Source organism: Pseudochaenichthys georgianus, chromosome 6 (genome assembly GCF_902827115.2).
Source record: "Pseudochaenichthys georgianus chromosome 6, fPseGeo1.2, whole genome shotgun sequence".
NCBI classification, from domain to species: domain Eukaryota; kingdom Metazoa; phylum Chordata; class Actinopteri; order Perciformes; family Channichthyidae; genus Pseudochaenichthys; species Pseudochaenichthys georgianus.
Genome location: NC_047508.1, coordinates 24,789,018 through 24,811,517, shown reverse-complemented (window position 1 = coordinate 24,811,517; position 22,500 = coordinate 24,789,018). Strand labels below are relative to the sequence as shown.

The window sequence follows — 22,500 nt, the reverse complement described above, 5'->3', positions numbered from 1 at the left end:
TGTATAAGAAAAACCTCCAGTGAGGGAGGTTGAGAGAGGGAGGTCAATGTCGATTGCAACCCAGCAAGATATAGTAGGTTATATGGTGTATGATCATATCAGAAAACACAGTCATGTCTGCACCCCACTTTACAGCATATTACACACACAAACACACACTCACCTGAAAACAGCGGGACGCGCCGCAGTGTGATTTGTTTGTGTTGTTGGTGCAGTGGACTGAAGCGATGGAGGTAGTAACTGTTTGATGGTAGGCTTTATGGAGACAGTATATAATGCCGGTGACAGTTTATTCAGTGCATGTCAGGAAGGGGGGATTTGTGACACTACAATGGCTGGGACTCTCCTGCAGCCACATGCACTTATGCACCCACCATTCACAGCTCCGGAGGGAGATATGAGTGAGGGAGATGTGAATCTGTTTGCATGTTAAATGTCATAGAGTTGTGCGCAGTATAACGCCGAAACAAGGCTGTAATTCTATACAACAAGTACTAAACTCAGATACTGGGGAAAATGACAAAAATATGTGTATTTTTTTAATTTGAGGTGCTGATTTGTATGTAACACCACATTTATCGCTGTGACATGCTCGAGTACACACAAATGTCGAAAGAGTTTAATGAGAGATTTTTCCTCTGCTTCAGAGCTTCAGTGGCAGGCGATTGGAAAGCAGACTGAGATCGTTAGACAGTACATTTTCTTTACATAAAAAATAATTTCTGCCTTCTTTTTGCACTAACTTTTTGTCCAGTTATTCCCCAAGGTCCATTAGCTGAGTTCTCATTGGTTCCCCTCACGGCTAGATGCTATTAAACCTGGGATTGGGTATTGAATTAGCCTGCTGATTGGGTATTGAAGGAGTGAAGACTGATGAGAGGATTTGGCTAAGCTTTCTTCTCCAAACCTCATTACTCACACTCACACTCAAAGAGAACAGAGCTGGAACACACACACACACACACACACACACACACACACACACACACACACACACACACACACACACACACACACACACACACACACACACACACACACACACACACACACACACACACACACACACACACACACACACACACACGCACACAGTCATTTCAGTCCTGCTTAAACTCACACTTTAAATACCATGTAAATACTTAAAACATGATCCCAGGGGCGGATCTACGGGGGGGGGAAGCTGCCCCCCTAACTTTTGTGTCCCTAAAACTGTTCTTGTATAAACAAACCTACACTATGTCCACAAGCTTCTCAAGCAACGAAACAAGCAATTAATTAATTAAAAGCGAATCATTTTAAATATTATCTTAGGCCCGTTAAAAACGTAGCTACGGCCCTGCATTAAACTGCGGAGCGACGTTCACACAGACCGCGGCTCACACCGCTGCAGAGAGACCGAGCTGCCCCAGCACCTGAAGGTGGATCAGCTTCCCCTGCCTGGGAGCATTTCCCCTGGGAGCATTCCCCCTTTTGTTTTTACTAAGGACGAGAGCTTGAAACAAAATATTAATAAAACGCTGCCGTTTGAATCGATAGCGTTTAACAGACGATCGCTGTTTGGGACGTTACGTTACAAAATACTACGCAGACAGCGCTAGCTGGGAGATCGATCACTTTATTTGCTAAACTATGTGGTACTATTAAATCCACGTATATTACACATCAGAGCAATGAGGCCAGATAAATTAAACCAGGATACATCCTTTATCATCAAACTGGATCTAAACACAGCTGCCTGTGTGCACTTGATAAATACTTTCTGATTTTATATTTATTATAGGCTATGCTACTTATTAGCTACATGGCTAAAGTTATACAAGCATTTGTACCAGTGCTTTTCACAAGTAGACTCTTGCAGGACAGAGTAGCTGGAGTGATTCAACAACAACAAAAAGACATAGGCCTATCTGAGAAGTGATCAGGATGAGTAGAAAGAGGAAAAGTAAAATACAGTACACGGAAGAGACCAGGAGGGTTAGAGCAGGAGGAAGAGGAGGAGATGAAGACATTAGTGAAGAAGAAAACATGTATGTGAGGAATAAAGATCAAGTGTCAGAAAGAGGGACAGAGGCAGGGATCAGGAGGCAGATGAGACTCCAGCTGGACCACATGGTATGTTTTTATTCTCCTTGCATACATATTCCATCACAGCAGCACAATCTAGTGGCTCTTAGTATTGATTGAAATGTGTTGCTGCACGAGTCACCTTTAGCTATCTTAAGAGATGGGTGATGTCATTTGTGTACTTCATTATAACTAAGTACTTTTACTGTACTTACAGTAAACAGAATCCTAGGGTATCAAGAGTATTTTCTGCTGTTTTATCCTATATTTTAGTTTGTCTGTCTGAACACCTTGTTCAGACAGACCTTGTTTCTCTTGTGCATTAAGAACACTTGTGTTAGGGCATGATTTAACAATACATAGGTTATACAGTATACAATACCACGTATGGTCCGCCCTCCCATGCCACCCTGGCATGACCTCTTGCCCCCCCTTTGCCACCCCATGTAAAATGTTCGAGAACTGCCACTGATCCTACTCCACCAAAAAATACAATTCATTCCTCACAGATATACAGCTGTATCGCTCTTTTAGCTCACCTTTCACACATGTTGCAGACAGATCACTATCAAAACTCCGACACAACACATATCTGATATGATGCTAGAGCAGGAGACTGGAGAAATCCTTTCTGTTCTGAAAAGAAAGCGCTGCATGGCCCAAGAGAGTGCTGCATGCAATTTGAGGCTGCTAAAGAGAGGGATGTGTGAAAGGCTTTGAGCTGATTTATGCTGTGTTTCATCCTACAATAAAGATTATGGATGATGATATTGATTTAGCCGGGGCTGTGGCCATGACTGGACTCAGGTTGGGAGAAAAGAGAATTTACCTCATTATCATTCTCAGACACAGTGAGGAAGACTTTATTTCTTGCAGTGTGTGTGTGTGTGTGTGTGTGTGTGTGTGTGTGTGTGTGTGTGTGTGTGTGTGTGTGTGTGTGTGTGTGTGTGTGTGTGTGTGTGTGTGTGTGTGTGTGTGTGTGTGTGTGTGTGTGTGTGTGTGTGTGTGTGTGTGTGTGTGTGTGTGTGTGTGTGTGTGTGTGTTTGGATAAATGTGTGTCTCTATGTGTGTGCCAGAGTCTTAGATCATCCTCTGTATTAGCAGCACGACTCTTCCCTCCTTCAGTGTTTGGGAAAGTGTTGAACCCCATCCTGTCCTCCTCTTTCTGGAGCCAGAGAGCGAGCAGCGGGCGTTCCCAGCACAGCAGAGCAGACCAGGAGGGAGGGAGGAACTTATTGACTCCACTTTGATTTAACCTCTCCTGCCTGAACCTCAGACGCGCTCAGACACATGCAGATCGGGGAGATCTTAAAAGAACAGCTGCTTTCTCAGGGATGTGCACCTTGAGATACCAGTGAGATTTGTTCATGGCTTCTTAAGTTTGGATATATTTTTATATATATCAGTGCTGGGAGTCATTGTAAATTAGTTCATTATACTTAACACAGCTCAATCAAATGTAACTTCAAACAACAAGTCGCACAATTTGCATTATTTATTTCACATGTGAAGAAAGAAAATAACATAATAACATTAAAGGTACTAACTTAACATCAATAGCTAGCTCTGGTGAGTGTATCCAGTATGAAGTCCCATCCTCACACACACATGGTTCACACCTGCTTTTAGCAAAACACAGCTTATTCCTGAATATAAGCTTAGCCAAGGGTAACCTTAGCAAGCCAGCTAAGAACAACATGTAAAAACAAATTTGAAGTTACAAGGAAGCAACTAAACAAACAGAAACTAAACTGCTAACCATAAATCAGATACAGTATCTACCACATTACTGTAACATGTTACTTAGTAAAGTATTATTGTCCACTGATTAGGTAATAGTAACTGATGCAATATCATGCACACAAAATGTTTTAGCAGATCAAGATTACGTTTATTAAAACTACGTTGATGCGTTGATTATAGGCTGATTATTTGCTTTGTATCTACAATCTCAATGTATCTAAAATGTAACTAGTGACTGTGTTGTGGTGGGAAAAGTACAATCTGTTCCCCCTTAATGGAGTAAAGAAGGAGCAGAAAGTCAGACGGAAACAGAAATTGTGATACTCAAGTAATGAAAATAGATCCTGTATCAGCAGTAATTGTTCAAATGTATTTGATCACTTTTATTTTCATCATGAATATAAATGTACTGTATGTTTTGACTTGCAAACAGTCAGCAAACAATTCTCAGCACATTATGTCGCTCAATGCATTTACAAAATGTTAGGCTAATACATCCCTAGTTTCAGGCCATTTTAGATAGAAACAACAGCTTTTATTACGAATAATATCACTGATGCTGTTAGGCTGAATGCTGTTGGAGTTGTTGAACAGGACAATGGCGCAAAAGTTCACTTCTCTTTAATTAATTACCCGCTTTTGTTTCTCCCGGCAACACACACATACTCACACACACACATGTACACACTCACCAACGCACCAGAGTAAGGTTTTTAGAGGAAAAAATGAGAAAGTGAGGGAGTGAGAAAGAGGGTAATATCAGCAGGCTATCTATCCTCTCTTCCACTGGTGCATCCCAATCCTCTTTGGAAATAACAAATGCATAAAGGAGCCACAACACAAATATATCTGCCTGGCTCAGATAGATAGGGCTATGCGAGAGTTTAATACCCTTATGTAAACCAGTAACAATCAAGCCCTAACACACACCCCCACATCACCACTAAGGGGACAATAAGGAACACACTCTATTCTCTCTCTCCAGATATGAACAGGGAGGAGTGATTGTGTGTGAATGTGTGTGTACGAAAGAGGGAGAGAAGAAGAGGGAGACGGAGCTGTTTTCTTCAGCAGATAGTGAACAATGCAGTAGATTGGCTGGCTCCCCGGTGCTCGTTGTGGTGGTTGTTGTTTCAGAAGCAGAGAGTGATATAGACCCTGACCTCAGAGACCACTGCATGTCTGATACTCCATTTCATTCATCCCTCACCATCCAGTCTTTTGATATCTCACTCTCATCCCTCTGCGCCAATTTGTTTTTTTACTTTGCCTCCTCTCTCAGCCTCTCTCTGCTCTTGTTTTTTCTTCTTTGCTAAAACTGACGATGCAGTAGACAAAGAGAGCAGCGACACTAAAACCGAAGAGGCCATTTGTCTAAAAAATGTTGCCACTGACAAGCAATCCTAACCAAGGAAAATACTCCAGCACTGGCACATTTATCAAATTAATTTGGGTAAAATATACTGCACATATGGCAGGTTTACCTACTTGGAGACGCTCAGGAAAAGTTATTACATTCTTATAATAAATCTTGACTTGCGAAAATTAAAATATAAGATGATTTTGCATCATTTTTCTTGACTACACACACACACACCGATTTTGACCAGGAGGGAGAAAAACGACAAGGCTGGCTTTTTTAAAGTGGATCAATATCATTAGTATGCCATGCATGTGTGTGTGTGTGTGTGTGTGTGTGTGTGTGTGTGTGTGTGTGTGGTGTGTGTGTGTGTGTGTGTGTGTGTGTTTGTGTGTGTGTGTGTGTGTGTGTGTGTGTGTGTGTGTGTGTGTGTGTGTGTGTGTGTGTGTGTGTGTGTGTGTGTGTGTGTGTGTGTGTGTGTGTGTGTGTGTGTGTGTGTGTGTGTGTGTGTGTGTGTGTGTGTGTGGACATGAGGGTAGTATAGACAGGAGTTAGGATAGCAAAGGTTAATATCATACATCAGCTGCCATCTGCATACGTCTCTGAAGGAGAAAAACACTCTTTGTCTCTCTCTACTCTCAGTGGGGCTGATTGCTGTAAGATTATACATCGGCTGACATTTCACACTCGCTAGATGAAGACATTTGGACACTTTCTTTTAGAGGTGTAGAGGGGGCGGCCATAACAGCTCAGCAATTTAACACGGTCTCTCCGGCAGCGTTAATCTCTCTCTAACTAGAGGACAAACATTGTGATATTTAAGACAGTTAAAAATGTTTCTAATAAGCAATTTTGACAGGACTAAAACCAAAATAATTGTTAAAGTAGCATATTCATAAAATGCTACAGGGCCTTCTAATGTTAGCAGCTTCCGATGATCTTCAAAGCTTTTCGACGGTCTCTATGACAGCATATCAAGTTGCTGTGAGAGAGTAGCAGCAGTTTCAGAGATGTAAAGAATCTGTTTCACTGCGAGCTCAGCGAGACATGATCAACATCTGTAAACCAAGCACACACAGAAAGTGAAACCCAATGCAGTGCAGATAGAGGCAGACAGAGCAGTCTGTGCTGCGTGTGTGTGTGTGTGTGTGTGTGTGTGTGTGTGTGTGTGTGTGTGTGTGTGTGTGTGTGTGTGTGTGTGTGTGTGTGTGGACATTCACGTATGCATTGTCGTCGGTGTGTGTCTTACCCATATTTGATTGCATGCTTGTACTGCTCTTTCTGTGTGTCTGCGTGTGCATGTGTCTTTGTGATTGCATGTGAAAGCATACCTTGAAGTTCTCCTTGATCATCAAGCTTAATGCTGCACTCTCTCAGCCATATAAGACCCTGCTAGGAAACCATCAAATATTTATACAGCATTATCCCCGATCCTATAGCCTGTAAGTAGAGAAAACACTGCTGACTTCCATTGCATTACAGAGGTTCAGGATTCCTGAAGCTGTGTTTTCTGTTTGGAGTTTCGTTCGATTTTCCCACCACAAGGTGTTCGTGAGGAACACTGAAGTGGTTGTGCCGACAACCCGCTGGGTAAATGATACAGTACAGAAGACGCACTGTCACAAGTGCTATTTACTGCTATGACTGCAGGATATGTGACAGTTTTTAAAATAGTGATTGAGAGGGAAGACGGCGGAGATATACGGAAAGAGGAAGCGAGAGAGTATTAATTCTACATCCCAGACACCGAATGGCTGCTGTTGTTCTGAAGGCTGTTTTATGGAGTAGAAACAGCCTGATCTCTGTGTTGTTTTCTCCCTGATTGATTGCCCTGGCCTGAGGCTCCTCGGAGTGTGCTGCGTTTTGTTTGAGTATTTACTGGAATGTTAGGAGGATAACATTCACAGCGTCAGCCATCACAGTACAGAGGCAGAGTGGCGAATACAAACAAACCCAAAGGCAGAGGAGGCCCACACAGAGAGACACATGGGGACACAGACATTGAGAAAAATAGACAGCACAACGAGACAGACAGTATCATACAATACATATGCATTTTCATTACAGCTGCAATGACCTTGTTCTGTGGTGAACAAAATGTTGCTTTTAAACCAATAGTTCCATCACCTTTTCAATCGTAAAAGCCAGACAACTTTTTCAAATTGGATACATTTTGATGAGCTGAATCTTAATCTCCTTGCTAGCCTCTGAGCTCTCATCTCTCTTCAACTTTCTGAAATGTATTACGTTAACAACCCTTGTATTACGGCGGACATTTTGACCTGAATATCACAGGTGCAACTTATAACTCTGACGTGCTTCAGGCTCAACAGCGCATCAATTAGTGATGTGACTGGTAACACCTGTGTTTGACAGGCAGAATGCTGTAAGGTCTATTCAACTTTTACAATACATTTATGACAATTTTGTAAGAAACAATAGCTCGCCGTTCACAACATCCTGTCTTTCCTCCCTCCCTCTTGCTCATCTTTGACTTTATCAGCCTTTGCTTTCTCTACAATTAATGTTTGTCTTTGCAACTAATATAGCTGAAACCTTGCAATCACTGCGCACATTACTGCACAGAACTAGACTCGTGCTAAAAAGGGGGAAAAAAGACATTGTTAACTTTAACCAGTTAGTTAATCATGTACAACCTAATGCAACTCGATCCACTACCATATTGCTGGTTCTCTAACGTCACACCTTTATAGACTTAACAAGTCATTTGGGGCAGATGTTATTGGGTTGTATTAGATTGGACAGTTGTTCCTAATAAAATGCTAACTCAGCGTCAATCAGTGAGAATGTCATTGAAAGGCAAACAAAAAAAACAAAAAACCTTCATAGGTGAAATGTATAACTTTGGCTTCTAAAACATTTCCCGAGGAAAAGCTGGAGAAGGTGGAGTGAGCCCCTCCTCTCACTATGATATTGGACTGTAAAACTGTAACTTCCTTCCTGCATCGATTTCACTGAACACCTCTGGCACATTCGTGTTTCAAAAATGAGAAATCAGTCAGTTAAAGACACACCAGAACTCTCTGGGGTCCCGCTCAGACCGTCAGGAGAGAAAAAAACACATTTAGACATCTCTGCTTCTGATTTCTCCAAACTACTACAAGCTTTCATTCCAGTCGTTTTTTTCGTAACTGGTTATCAACATTTATTCTGTATCAGATATTTCCTGTGTACATGTAGGTGATGAAAACAGGAGCGTGAGCTTTGAGAGGCAGATCTGCTGCGGACAGGCCAACCCCGGGCTCTGTCTGTCAGGCTGTGAAGCCCCTGTGTGCAGCAGGGTGGGCCGGGCTGCTCAGGCTCCCCCTGTTGCAGACCTGTCACGGTGACAGAGACAGACTGACACGCTGCAGCACTGAGAGCTCGCAGCCTTCAATCTGACGCTTTTTATTTCATCCAGCCATAAGTATTTCTCGTTTTCTCTCAAAGTCTACCTTCCCTTTTTTTCTCGGTGATGTATTATATCTAAAAGTGATCATTTTTTAATCAATCCATAAAAAAGTATCACATAAATGTGTGCTTTGAAACATTTACTAGGTTAATGTTAAATGGAACATTAAAGTTAGTGCTACACAACAACTTAATCAATTGCAATAAGAAACTGCACATACAAATAAAGATATCATCCGTTAACTGTTTTAATAGTGTCAGCATTAAGTACATGTGTGTTTGTCTGTGAGCATGTGTGTGTGTGTGTGTGTGTGTGTGTGTGTGTGTGTGTGTGTGTGTGTGTGTGTGTGTGTGTGTGTGTGTGTGTGTGTGTGTGTGTGTGTGTGTGTGTGTGTGTGTGTGTGTGTGTGTGTGTGTGTGTGTGTGTGTGTGTGTGTGTGTGTGTGTGTGTGTGTGTGTGTGTGTGTGTGTGTGTGTGTGTGTGTGTGTGTTTCCATTGCATCTTCAGCCCTGCAAGTGCGGTGGGATGGAAGTTGATTGCGTAATCCTACAAACCTCAAAATGGTGCTTGTCAGATGGTAATCTGCCCACTCTGCAGATTACTGCTCAGATTAACACACAATGAACACTGGCAAGGTGTGGGAGATAACACCCCCAATTTGAGCATCTGTGTGTGTATATTCAAAAGTGTGTGTGAATGCAGATGTGTGCAGACATTTGTAGGTATGTTTTGTGTGCATACTGTGTGTGTCTTGCTGCTGTCTGTCTTTGGCGTGATGGAACACACTCTCACCGACACACACAAACACAAACACAAACACACACACACCTCACTCTTTAGCCTGGGGGGGTCTAGCAGCGTATTATGAGTCCTTAGTGGGAGAGGGAGGAGAGAACAAGAGGCCGACTATACTTAAGTGGCAGCAGACAGCAGAGACAGAGAGATTTACTTCTCTTATTCCAGCACACAGAGATTTAAAAGAGCTCAGTCTGTGATTAAGAGGAACTACTTATTTAATGCTATAATGTTTGAACGTCTGCTGGCAGATGTAACGATTAAGAGTGTCTGTGACCCTTCCTCCAAGGGAACTCGCTGTGAGAATATAACAGTGAATCTGCAAACATTTATACATAGAAATGTAGCTGTGCTTGTTTGCTTTTGATGAATTTCAAATTCCTCTACGCTCATGTCTTTTCTCCAGCCTTCCTCCTGTCTGCTCCCTTCCTCACCCTCTTTATTCTGTCGGCAGCTATGTTGAGCATGTATGCATGCGTCTATTTGTGTGTGTGTGTGTGTGTGTGTGTGTGTGTGTGTGTGTGTGTGTGTGTGTGTGTGTGTGTGTGTGTGTGTGTGTGTGTGTGTGTGTGTGTGTGTGTGTGTGTGTGTGTGTGTGTGTGTGTGTGTGTGTGTGTGTGTGTGTGTGTGCGTGTGCATATCCATTCCCACTCTGTCAGGTTTATTTCTGTTATGTTTCTTAATTAGCTAATAAAGGTCATGGCATCTCTCAGCCAGGAAGGGGCGGCGCATGCAAATGAGCAAGAAGGTCAGATGGATTAGTGACCGCCTCACACCGCCCAAATATGGACACGACTGTGCTGTCATACAAATACCTGCTGCTATGAAAAAGTTCCGACTCACACTCATGCACACACACCATCACACACATTGTTATAAACACGACTGGATTACTCAACTGTTGTCATGAAACGTAAACATCATTGGCCACAACACCCTGTATGCAGGCTTGTGGTAGGCATGCATACAAAGCATCTTAGTAATATTATAGGCCGCCGTTCACATCCGGTTTAATGCTCAACATGTGTTTATTTGAACCATAACCGCGATCCAACACTCAAACCTGTCATAGCGACCCGTCACTTACAATGTAGCACTGAACTTTATCGTTTAATGAAATCTACATAGTTACATATTTACAAAAAGAACATCAACGATTGACACCATAAACTAAAGACAGATAACTAAAGTAGGAATAGAAGTTAGGAGGCAGGTCATTTTCTCGTAGAATTCTTTGTGCATCCAGTAGGGCTGCCCCCTGCTGGCTTCTCCAAAGAATGTCCGTTTAAAACCCAAACGCATTGGATTCATCTTTCAGACCTGGAGGGCATCGTTGGTCTAATGTTTGAGTGCATGGAATGTGCAAGAAGTTGGTGTTTACCAGGCAGAAACTGAAGCTTGACGTAAGCTCGGGACTTAAAGATTCATGATGTAATATTGAACAGTCACGATCCATCCTGACCTTAACCCAGTCGTTTTTGTGCCCTAACATATCCAAACCGTAACCTTAAAAACTCATGGGTCATTTTAGAAGGCATAGACAAATTCATTTAGAGTTTGAAGGACTTCATATTTTTAGTAACATTAAGGTTTGTTCATTCGCCTTTGTACTCTTTATCTCAGAGAACTGTGTGTGTACATTATCATATCATCACGACCAGATAAACATGTGCTTCTGCCCTCATTTAAAAGTGTCTCTTCCGAACTGTGAAACACTGCTCATGCTTTATTCCTCATGACGTGGTGCATCAATGCTTGCGAGCGGAAGCACACATGCTGTGACGCTGTGGTGTTGCATTGGACCTGTTACTACTCTTTAGGTCTACCACCTCTCGCAGCAGAGCCTGTCTCAGTGTCCTTTAGCCCTAAATCACCAGGCTGTCTCCATGTGTGAAAGCTCTCTCTCCCTCTCTCAGTCTATAACTCATCCTGTCTGTCTCACTGCTCTCTCTTCTCCTCTCTCCACCCTCCCTCTCCCTCTCCCATAACTCACTGGCTCTCTCTCCATCTCTAACCTGCTCACTCACTCCTCTCTCATAGCCATTCATGATTATATCTTTGTATCACTTCACTCCTCTTCCTCTCTTTTCCCCTCCCCTCCTCTCTTTCACCTTCTGTTTTCTCTTTCCTTCTCCAAACAATTTTCAAATCCACTGTTGACGTAGCGTGGAAGCTCTGAGTCATAGCAGCGCCCTCCCCTTCTGGGTGTGCATCGCTCCCAACACTCCTCTCTTCCTCTCTGGTGGGAGGTTGTCTGGCTGCCGGCCTGACTTACAGCAGGCAGAGTGATGGACAAAGGGTGAGACCCAGTGCATTACACTCCTCTGCAACTCAGATCAACAGAGGCCTGCACACTGCACTGAATACAACATGATGCACGGAGGGTGATAGACCAAAATAAAAACTCAAGTAGAGAAGCAGTGATAAACAACGCATCCCTCTCGGGAAGCATCTTCCGTCTTTGAGCTCATTATGTTCAAGAGGCAAGATAAACGCAGCCGCATATCAGCGTGAGAGGGAATTCTAATAACGGAGGTGTGAATTAATGCCAAACTTTCTCACACATGATGAAAACAGACGTGAGTAAGTACATACTATCTAGAGTCGCAGGCTGTTTGGCCCGCAGCATTAAAAGTGCAGCTAAGAGTGAGTCGAACTCTGTCAGTGCCATATCTCCAGCTCAGCAGACCTTTAGAGGGGATGAGAGAATGGGACTCTCTTTGTTTAGATCCTCTCCTCCTCCTCCTCTTCCTCCTCCTCCTCCTCTCTTTCACTCAGGAAAGTATTTCCCCAGAATCTAGCTGTTGTTTTGCTCCGAGCCTTAGCTGCTCTAAACTCAAAGCATTCATTCTGCGATACCTTCTCCGGAGCAAATACACAAACACAGAATCAAACATACAAACACTGCTTGAGGGGAATATTTGACAGTGCATAGAGCCTTTCTCTCTCTGTTCAGAAGTCCAGTATCTTTGGCTTTCTTCTTGACATTAGATCTATATGAATATTTAAAACAAAGATCTCTTCCTTCATGTTCTTTTTCACTCTTTTATCTTTGGATATGCCAGTTATTCACACCTGTGACCCGTACTGCCTTAAACCGAGAGTCAACCATTCCCTCAAGCCCTCTCTGACTTTGTCTCTCCTCTCTTTTCCCCTCTCATGATTTTCCAAACATGTCTCCTGTCTTCTAAACGTCTCTGTGCGCCGCTGGCTCTGTAAGATTTAGAGCCGTTTTCAAAGGAATTAAAAAAAGGTCCTATCCATAACCACTAAAAGTGCCCCCGCCTTCTGCAGCATTACAATAACTTGCATTTGAATGACTGAGCTCAATATCTGTATCTGCTGTATATCACTGCTAGTCATGACTCATACTGCAGGCCCAGCCGAGCCGCGCTAACATTCAGTTCCATGTTCATATCCTGCAGATGAAGTGGTGGGGTGCCCATTGTATCACTGCGGAGCATGTTAGCTTCTTGTTTTCCACGCAGACGCAATGGAATATAATTAGTCCATAGCTGTTGATGTTGCACTCCGGCCTTTGTTCGATGCTAATAAATGCTAACAACAAAGAGTGAGGCCGTATGTCATTTTCTGCATTAGCCACCACACTGTTTTCCCAGGCAGACTGCTCGTGAGTACATTACATACATTAGCAGTGCTTCCATTCTCAGGCCTCTGATTACAATAAATGCCCCCTCGCATTGTAACGATGGTCTTACAATAATGGGCCATAAATTAATACAGTGCTCAGCAGCAAATACTATTATGCTGTTAGTGTTTACATTATATGTGGCTGAATTGGTGGATGATTACCATTCACAAAGGCAGTCACTCTAACACAACAGCCATTTAGTGTCCATTTGTCACCATGTCGGGGGAGGGGGAAGGGCTGCATTCTGATCAGGATATCAATGCCCCAAATCCTCATTGATTGGAACATGAGATCAATAAGCGTATCACTAGCTGTGTCTTACCGCTATTAAAATACATCAGCGAGTGGGCTGGATCTCTTTTCTCTAATCTCACAGAGAAGGAGGGCCGGTGTGGAACGCTTATTAAGGTATAATTCACAGCTCCGTCTGTGTCATTTGGGCTTTATGTTATCGCTGAGATCATTACCACACACCAGTGTGTGTGTGTGTGTGTGTGTGTGTGTGTGTGTGTGTGTGTGTGTGTGTGTGTGTGTGTGTGTGTGTGTGTGTGTGTGTGTGTGTGTGTGTGTGTGTGTGTGTGTGTGTGTGTGTGTGTGTGTGTGTGTGTGTGTGTGTGTGTGTGTGTGTGTGTGTGTGTGTGTGTGTGTGTGTGTGTGTGTGTGTGTGTGTGTGTGCACTGGGGGTGCTTCCATATGAAATGTACACGAGGGTGAATCTCAGTGGTGTTAATGGCTTTTTAAATGTCAGGGAAAGTCAGGGAATGATAAAAGAGAGATCTGTTATCCACTGTCCTCATGATCACCATGGAGCATGTCACTGCTCTCACCTCACAGTGTGTGTGCATGTGTGTGTGTGTGTGTGTGTGTGTGTGTGTGTGTGTGTGTGTGTGTGTGTGTGTGTGTGTGTGTGTGTGTGTGTGTGTGTGTGTGTGTGTGTGTGTGTGTGTGTGTGTGTGTGTGTGTGTGTGTGTGTGTGTGTGTGTGTGTGTGTGTGTGTGTGTGTGTGTGTGTGTGTGTGTGTGTGTGTGTGTGTGTGTGTGTGTGTGTGTGTGTGTGTGTGCAGGAGTAGGCCAACTTCCACCAGTGCTGATGTCAGCATGATTTATGCACCAATCAGATTAGCTCTGAGAGAGAGGGAAAGAATGAGAGAAAGAGTAAAGAGAGTGGCGAGGGGGCGTCAGACATTACTTCTGGGTTTATTGTCGTGGTTTTCAACTTGTATTTGGACGATTTCAAATAATGTGGTTTTGATTTGACGTTAACATGTACTATCAAGTGTAAAATATATTTACTCCTTACAGATCAGTCTCAATATCGATATCTCTACATTAATAGATATATATATATATAAATACAGAGTATATACATATATGGCAAAGCTGGAATTACACTATTTCCCTGGACAGTGGCCAAAATGGATAAAAATGAACTATTTTTCAGACATTTCAAATCAAACAGTTGTTGTTTTTCTGTGTTTTTATTTACTAAGGTATTTGTGAGGAACAACATTTTCAGCATGTGGTGATGGACAGTTTTTTCATATAAAAAATGCAGATTTGAAATAGGAGGAATGATAATTATATATGCACAATATAAATAAAACACATCAACTGCAAATTAAATGTTGCAATTGATGCCTGGTACGAGGCACTGTGTTCCACGGCTATGCATTACATCTGTGGATAAAACATCTCCTACGATTCCTACAACCCTACATCCCTGAAAGCTAGTTAACAATTATTATGATCCAGACCAACAACACTCACATTACACATCAGTCCATCCAGATTCTACAGTCCAGTCAGTGTACCTGCCTCCAGAAACACACACACACGTTCGCTGGGAGTGACACCACAGGTGTGTGATGTCAGCGCTGTTGTTGCTCCGGCTGGATTCATCTTTAAGGAGAAATAATCCCGCGTTTACCCTCAGATCTGAATCATCCCCAAAACCCACACAAACCATGCTCTATATAATAAACTGTGTACGTGTACCTGTGTGTGTAATGTGTGTATGGAATGTGTGTAATGTGTGTGTGTGTATATGTGGTTTGCCAGGTGTCCTGGCCTGCTCTAACAGAGGGTTGAGTGATGTCACAGCAGACTGCATTTTAATAGAGAGGGAAGCAATTAGAGAGGGGACAGGGCGAGAGGTGGAGAGATGGAGGGGCTGTCTGTGTGACACACAGTACGCACAGTTCACACACACTCTCTCTCACACACACACACACACACCCTCATTACTAAGGATGAGTTAATTAATTGCGCAGTGATTCACGGTACTTGTAATTAATCTCGTAGGTATGTGAGTGTGTTTTTGAGAGGTGACTTTTCTCGCTTCCCTTTATCCCTTTGTGACACACATGATATCTTGCACAAGCACACGGACATACACATTAGTATTGCAAACCATTCTTTTAATAATGATTCTTAACAAAAATAGTATCTTCTTATTCACCAGGGTGCTGTTATTGTTCGTACTGTCAGTATCAGCGTCAGGTTAATTATCCCATATTGCTGTCCTTAAATTCATTAATTGCTCATTAAATGTATTGCTGTAAACTGTACCTTGATTTATTGAGCCTTATCTTTTACATACAATTTTGCAGACACATTATTGCAGGCAAATAAATGACAGCAATATGATATGAGGTCATAGAGCCTGAATCTATTTTGGCTTTGTTTTTATTTGGTTAAAAGGCTTTTCACCCAAACAGCCCCAATCAGGGAGAGAGGAGGGAATACATTATTTACTTTATAGTGCCCGGTTACATCATGTCCAGCAGGAATGGCATCTATTCCTCCTCAGAGCTCTTAGCACATTCCTTTCTGTTTCGTTGGATTGGTCCAGTTGAAAAATGATGCGTATTAATCTTGGCCTCCTCTACCCATGATCTTTTGCATTTATCAGCACGAGCGGAGTGGTCTAGCAATCACATTTGGAAATTAAACAAATAAAAAAGTTGAAGATAGCTGAGTGAGTGATGAGGCCGGCCAATTGGTAGCACCATAAATCTCCGCCTGTCACCACCCCACCTCTGCCCATACACATTTAGATATTGTTATGATTTCAGCGTGTTTGCATATATGAGCCTAATTTATTAGAATCAAACACCATCAGGCTTATTTACAAGCAAGTCCTGGTCCGCTGCCAATAAGCCCATTAAGTGCATTGTTGGAGAGTGGTTATATGACCAAATACACAATAGTAATTGTGAGTGGAGAGAGGCCGGAGCGATTCTCAATGAGGTGATTATCTGCGCTCAGGTTATTGTGCTATTTCAGCACGACATGTAAATCTGCATCACACCGTCAATCACGGTCCCGCCGTCAGAGAAGTGAGCTGTGGACATGCCAATGACAACACTAAAGGGTGATGAGCGGAAAATAATGGAATATGAAACTGCTGCAAGACCAAAAATGAAGTATTCCTTTGCGTTTGAGAGAATGAAATATAACGATTGTTTTATTTTATTTTAGATTAAACTATCTTTACAGCTCCAGATGGCCCCAGATTGAGGAAGTGAAACACCCCCCTCCTCTTTCTCTCTCTATCAATCATTCCTTTTATCCACGTCCTTCTCTATCTCCCTGCTTGGTTTCCTTGTGTTCTCTGTCACAGTATCGCAGTATATATGTCAATGATATACGTGTATTTGAGATGCATGGAAGTATATTCTAAGTGGGACTGGATAACAAACATCAATTCCTTTTAAGGTACTGACCAAAATGGTTGTGTGACAAGAAATGAATGGATTGGTCATATTGTTTACTTATTCATATTCTGCAGAGAGTTTCTGATTTAAATCCTTCTGCCACTTAAGGGTATTCAATGTGACTGCTTGTTTTAGAAATTCATAATTGGAGTAGTTGTGGCTTCTTCTAAAATAAATAAATGGGGAGGTGGTAGTACAAAAGCATCTTTGTTGTCATCATGTTGGCACTGAATCAGAATCTGTTTTATTACCGAATAGGTTTACACATGCAAGGAATTTGCTTTGGAGGCACAGAAAAAAGAATACGTAGAAAAACGAAACATTCAAACAATCCCCTAGTTTTACTTTTGGGGACTAGAAAGTAGTTCCCAGACAAGTTTGGACTTCTAAAGGATAGCTTCATAAAGCCAGGTGCAACATATTTTACACCTTTAGTTTGCATTCACTTCCTTACATGTCACGTCATTCATTACTTCAGACATTCAAGAAATCATACAGTCATACCCACGACACACACACACACACACACACACACACACACACACACACACGCACGCACGCACACTCTGACTGACAAAAGAAGAGACAGAGAGAACAGGGTCTGGGGCTAAGTAAGCGGTGCACCAGGTTATGCGTCATTTACCGCAGCTCAATAACAACCTTTCTCTCCGCCCGACACACCTGGTCACGCAAAATGACACTTGCTGTCCTCTGAGAAAACACACTCACACACAAACACACACACACATCATATCTCCTTTCACCCTACGGTGGCCTTAACCAGACACATCACACCACTCTACTATCTGCGTGTGACAGATGTATTTATGTAATGGTTTTGAAAGGTATTGATTCACACGGCGGAGCCAGTTAAGAAACAGAGAAAAATGAGATTTCAAAATCAACATGGCTGAGGGGGTGGGGGGTTGTGGGGGGGTGAGGGGGGGTGAGGAGAGGGGTCAGCAGTGATGGAAAAACATTTGGAAGAAGGAGGGAAGCACATGTACAAATTCACAAAAGAGGAACGGGGCGGACTGAAACATGCATGAACTAAGCGTGTGTGTGTGTGTGTGTGTGTGTGTGTGTGTGTGTGTGTGTGTGTGTGTGTGTGTGTGGTGTGTGTGTGTGTGTGTGTGTGTGTGTGTGTGTGTGTGTGTGTGTGTGTGTGTGTGTGTGTGACCTTGGTGTGGCCTGGTGGTAAAGTGGGGCGTCAGGAGAGTCAGTGTGAGGGCAGCCAAGCGTTCTCCCTCAGATTAGCAGGCTTTATTACTGCCACCAACTGCTGGCCTGACAAATCCTCTTATTTCATTTTACCTGCCTTGCTCTTTCTCTTTTCCTCACTCTTTTATTCCCCTAAAAGCTCCCTCCCCCTCTTTTCCCCCCCACTCTGCAGTAGCTTTGCATGCTCTACCTTACACCCCCCCCCCCCCAGTTTTTCCTCACATTGTTACAGCCCTATTTTCTATTTCCTCCGTTTTTTCTCCTCATTGTCTTTCCCTCTCCCATACTGCTCTGCCCATACCTATACAGCTCTTTTTTTCTGCCTTCCTCGACTCCACCTCTTGCTCTCCTCCTCTCCCTATCTCCCCCTCCCCCTCCCTCTCTATAGTGTGATGAATCTGTAGACAGGGGCTAATAATTGTACTTCAGCCCAAGTGCTCATTTTTCTTTGTGTTTGAAAGCCGTGACAGGCAGGAGCTCTTTTTCTCTTCCTCCCCCGTCCCTCCTCTTTCCCCCTCTCCCTCTCTCTCTCTCTTCTTTCTATCCTCACACAATGGGTGAGTGAAATAACTCAGGGTTTACAAGGTCATGCTGTCTAGCGGTGAGGACACGCTGGGGATTTGGGGCTGGGAGGATTTCCTCAAAGGTGCCGTGTTGAGACTTCAATAAAAGCAGAGAAAGTTATAGATTGCACGAGCAGATCTTCGGGGGGAAATAAGTGCATTTGATAGTGAACACGCTCTCTGGATGTATCTGGATCCAAATGTTATGAATGCTGCTTCAAAGAATCTGTATAAAAGAGCAAGACAAACATTACTTTGTTGCATTTGCCAACAACTCCAGCGTCTTCGTGTTACAAAACGTTCATCATTTGCAAAGAGTGAGCTACTTAATATGCAGAACTTCCTGGCATGTAAAACATCCACATCTTATAGTGCCTTTGTGAGCATCGGTTGTTTTTCTACTTTAGTGGTTAGTTACCTCTCAGAGAGAAATGGATCTGGCACAGCGAGACGGGGAGCCCCCTGCACTGTTTACCTGAGAAGCCTCACTCACACACATTCACACACTTAACTAACAAGGAGGCTGCAGGGGTTTTGTCCTCCTAAAAGTCCATTCCAATAACATGTTTAAACATTTGCAACACAACTTTTACTTAATTATTGTGAAAAAAAAGTTTTTAAATGTATGAATAAAGGATGTCAAATCCAACCAGTAGCTCTTGGCTGTATGCTGTCCCCTCTGTCCCCCTCTTTCCATCTATGTACTCTATACTTAAAACTTCAAATACAAATTACACACATGTAAAAAAAGAAAGGGAAATTGTAATATTTGCATTATTTGAAAGCAATGCAGAGCAGTACAGGCCATTCCAGATGTGTGTTGCCTGAAATGGATGCAAACTTGAGCTCCACGAGTCAGACACTAAGGGGGGTTGAGATGTGATAGTGTGTGTTTCATACAAATAAACGTTTCATTATTATGTGTTATAAGTATGTATTGAAGTGCGTAGGAATGATCCCTTCACCTGAAATTATTTTGTAAATTAAAACACTCATTTCATAAACTTTAAGAATCTGAAGCCTGTTGAATAAATAAGAAAAGGTCAACTATATTATAAAGAGAAAGAAGCCCCCCCCCAAATGTTATACAATGAACTACTGTACCTTGAAGATTTGTTTGCTTTAAATATTATACATAAATGATCTACTGAGGCTGCGTCCTAAAATGCAGTTTGCAGATGCTGCCAAGACATAATGTGTGCGTTGACTCAGCAGTATTACTTTATGAAAATGGATCAAGAGTTGTAATCACAATATCATCCTCAAAAGGGAGAGGTGGAAAGAGAGTAGGGGAGGGGGGAGACCGGAGAGCAAGACTTTATTGCCTGCTGTAGTTAGATGGTAAATGTCCTCCTGGCAGATATGTATTGTAGTTAGTTGAGTCTGGAGAGCTTTAACATTGATTGTGATCATTAAATATATCCGCTGCAAATGGCAACATGGGTTCCTCAGTCAATGGAGCCGATAGAGCAGAGCAGGCTTCATCAAATCAATCCTCTCGTCATTATTCTTGAGAGGTGAAATTAATCACAAAAGAAATAAAAACAATAATGGAAAATGAAATGGTCAGTCGTAACAATTACGCCCAATTGAAATAAAGTCAGTGAAGGGGAAAAAAATCAACTGTAAATCCAACTAATTAAAATAACATTCTAATGTCATTGTTATTTGGTTTGCACAGGCTTGCAGTTGTTATATTGCCTTGTTGTGTTATTATAAGAGAGATGAAGTGGACAGAGAAATTAAGAGAGACAGTGGTGGTGTGTGTGTGTGGGTGTGTGTGTGTGTTGTGTGTGTGTGAGTGTGTGGTGTGTGTGTGTGTGTGTGTGTGTGTGTGTGTGTGTGTGTTGGTGTGGGTGTGTGTGTGGGTGTGTGTGTGTGTTGTTGTGTGTGTGTGTGTGTGTGTGTGTGTGTGTGTGGTGTGTGGCCTCCCACTGTTGGGTCAAGGATCAAGGTCCTACACTAGTGAGAGCCCGTGCCTCTCCTCTCCCCCCCCGCTCGCTGAGAGGAAGTGTAGCTTATTGATTAGCTATCAGATGATGCCGATAGGGCCTGATCGATAGGACTTTTGTATGAAAGCCAGGCAGGACCCTCCCTCTCCCCTCAGGCACACACCCATGGATCGGCCTCTGCAGTGCACAGACGTCTGTTGTTTGTTTGTTCTCCTGAAGATCCTCCTTTGTTCTCCAGTCCGCCCCACCAATCGAAGGCTTCCTCAAACGCCTGTTTCCCATAGCTCCTCTTTTATATAGTTTGTCATTGATAAGCTGGACGTGCAGGGATAGCTGAGCACGAGGCCTTCATCAGTGTCAGTTATTGTATTGTTGAGTCTTCCTCTTTTAGCAGGGAGGGAGGTGAGGGAGAGGAAGAAGTCTCAGGTGTGGAATTACTCTCGTTAGGATCCTCACTGAAGCAGGTTGTGAAACTGCAATAAAATAACCATCTTAAGAAGTTATTCAGTCTAGAAATCCTTTGAATACAATTATTTCAAAAGCATTGAAGTGTGTCATGTTACAGTAGTCAGATCCATCCTGAGAGATAAGGCAGGAGTTGTCTTTACTATATCCAGCGGCGGCTCAGCTCAACAGGAGTGTTTTTTGGAAACGACAAAACACAGCAGGGCCACTGAGTAAATAGGTCTCTGGGGTCTAACAACAAGCAGAGGGAAACTAAACAGCTGACACGCTAAACACAAACTAACCGGGAAAGATGTGTGCAGTCACACACTAGCCTCACTCTGGAAGAGGTGTGTGTCATGGTGAAAATATGTTATATAATTCATTATAAAAGAAAAAATGGCTAATTCTCATGTGTGCGCAAAATTATTTTAAATGTAGCAGAGATTGAAGTCACAGCCGGATCAGCACCACGGACAGCGGTCGTGAGACTCCTTTGTTTTGTTTTATTACGTATTTATTTCAACAGGGGACCATGCATACAAATACATTCATCTCAGAAAAGAGAAGAGATGAAGTATACCAGATGTGTAGCTATTTCCATCGGCAGTCCTTGTTATCAATTACAAATATAACACTGCTGTTTGCTCTTTTCCAGTATGGCCATTTTCCTCCACGGGTCGCAGCTTTGTTCCGACCCTGAATAGTTAGAACAATCTGCTTGTTTCCCACTCTTCCTCGCAGGGTACATACAAGACTGTGAGTGCTCTTGCAGTGTGTGTGTGTGTGTGTGTGTGTGTGTGTGTGTGTGTGTGTGTGTGTGTGTGTGTGTGTGTGTGTGTGTGTGTGTGTGTGTTGTGTGTGTGTGTGTTGTGTGTGTGTGTGTGTGTGTGTGTGTCCAGGTGTTGTCCTGTGCTGTGAAAGGACAGTGATAAGACAGCTGTACTCTGGGTGCAGGATAGATTATGACTAGGCAGGACACTGGTATCAGTTTCTCTGCCGGCCATGGCTGTGTCAAGGCTCAGCATGTGTCTGGCTATATGTGTGAGTGTGTGTTCTGTGAGTGTGTGTTCTGTGAGTGTGTGTTCTGTGAGTGTGTGTGCATCGGAGGGACAGGAAAAGTAGAAAGGCAGTTCCGCTGGTTTGACTGCGTGTCTGTGTGTGGACCAAAAAGAAGAACCGAGTTGTTCTGAATGTGTTATTTATGATTGACTGTTTGATCTTTCTTTTGCACATAACTCCTGTCAAAAAGCATTTGAGCAAAGCTTGGAGAAAATGTTTTATTTCATTAAATGTGTCACTAAACTCTGTAATCTTTTGGCTTTTTTAATAGACAATTAATACTTTCATCAGAAGCAGTCCCCTCTTAGTCATACTCCAGCGTTGCTCTCTTGTCAGCTACACACATATCTCCCCCTAATGGCCTCCAGATGAATGCACCTCCACGTTTCTTCTTAAATAATTTCACACACATCTTACTGTTAGACAGATTTTTATTAATTGTTTTTTTTCCCTTCTTGTTTTTTCTTACAGATATCATGACACTGGAATGCTGATGTTTCAAGAGCAACCTCAA

At 42.8% G+C, this 22,500-nt stretch overlaps 2 protein-coding genes across 2 annotated transcripts in view; one reads left to right on the top strand and one right to left on the bottom strand.

The window, feature by feature from the left end:
- The window catches only part of mafb (MAF bZIP transcription factor b), a 46,622-nt gene extending 24,122 nt beyond the window's left edge, over positions 1–22,500 (top strand). The window contains exon 3 of the mRNA XM_034084686.1: positions 22,458–22,500. The gene's annotated coding sequence lies outside the window, so the exon portion shown is untranslated. The remainder of the gene's footprint in view (positions 1–22,457) is intronic.
- The window catches only part of wwox (WW domain containing oxidoreductase), a 138,276-nt gene continuing 138,095 nt past the window's right edge, over positions 22,320–22,500 (bottom strand). Inside the window, exon 10 of the mRNA XM_034084685.2 lies at positions 22,320–22,495. The gene's annotated coding sequence lies outside the window, so the exon portion shown is untranslated. The remainder of the gene's footprint in view (positions 22,496–22,500) is intronic.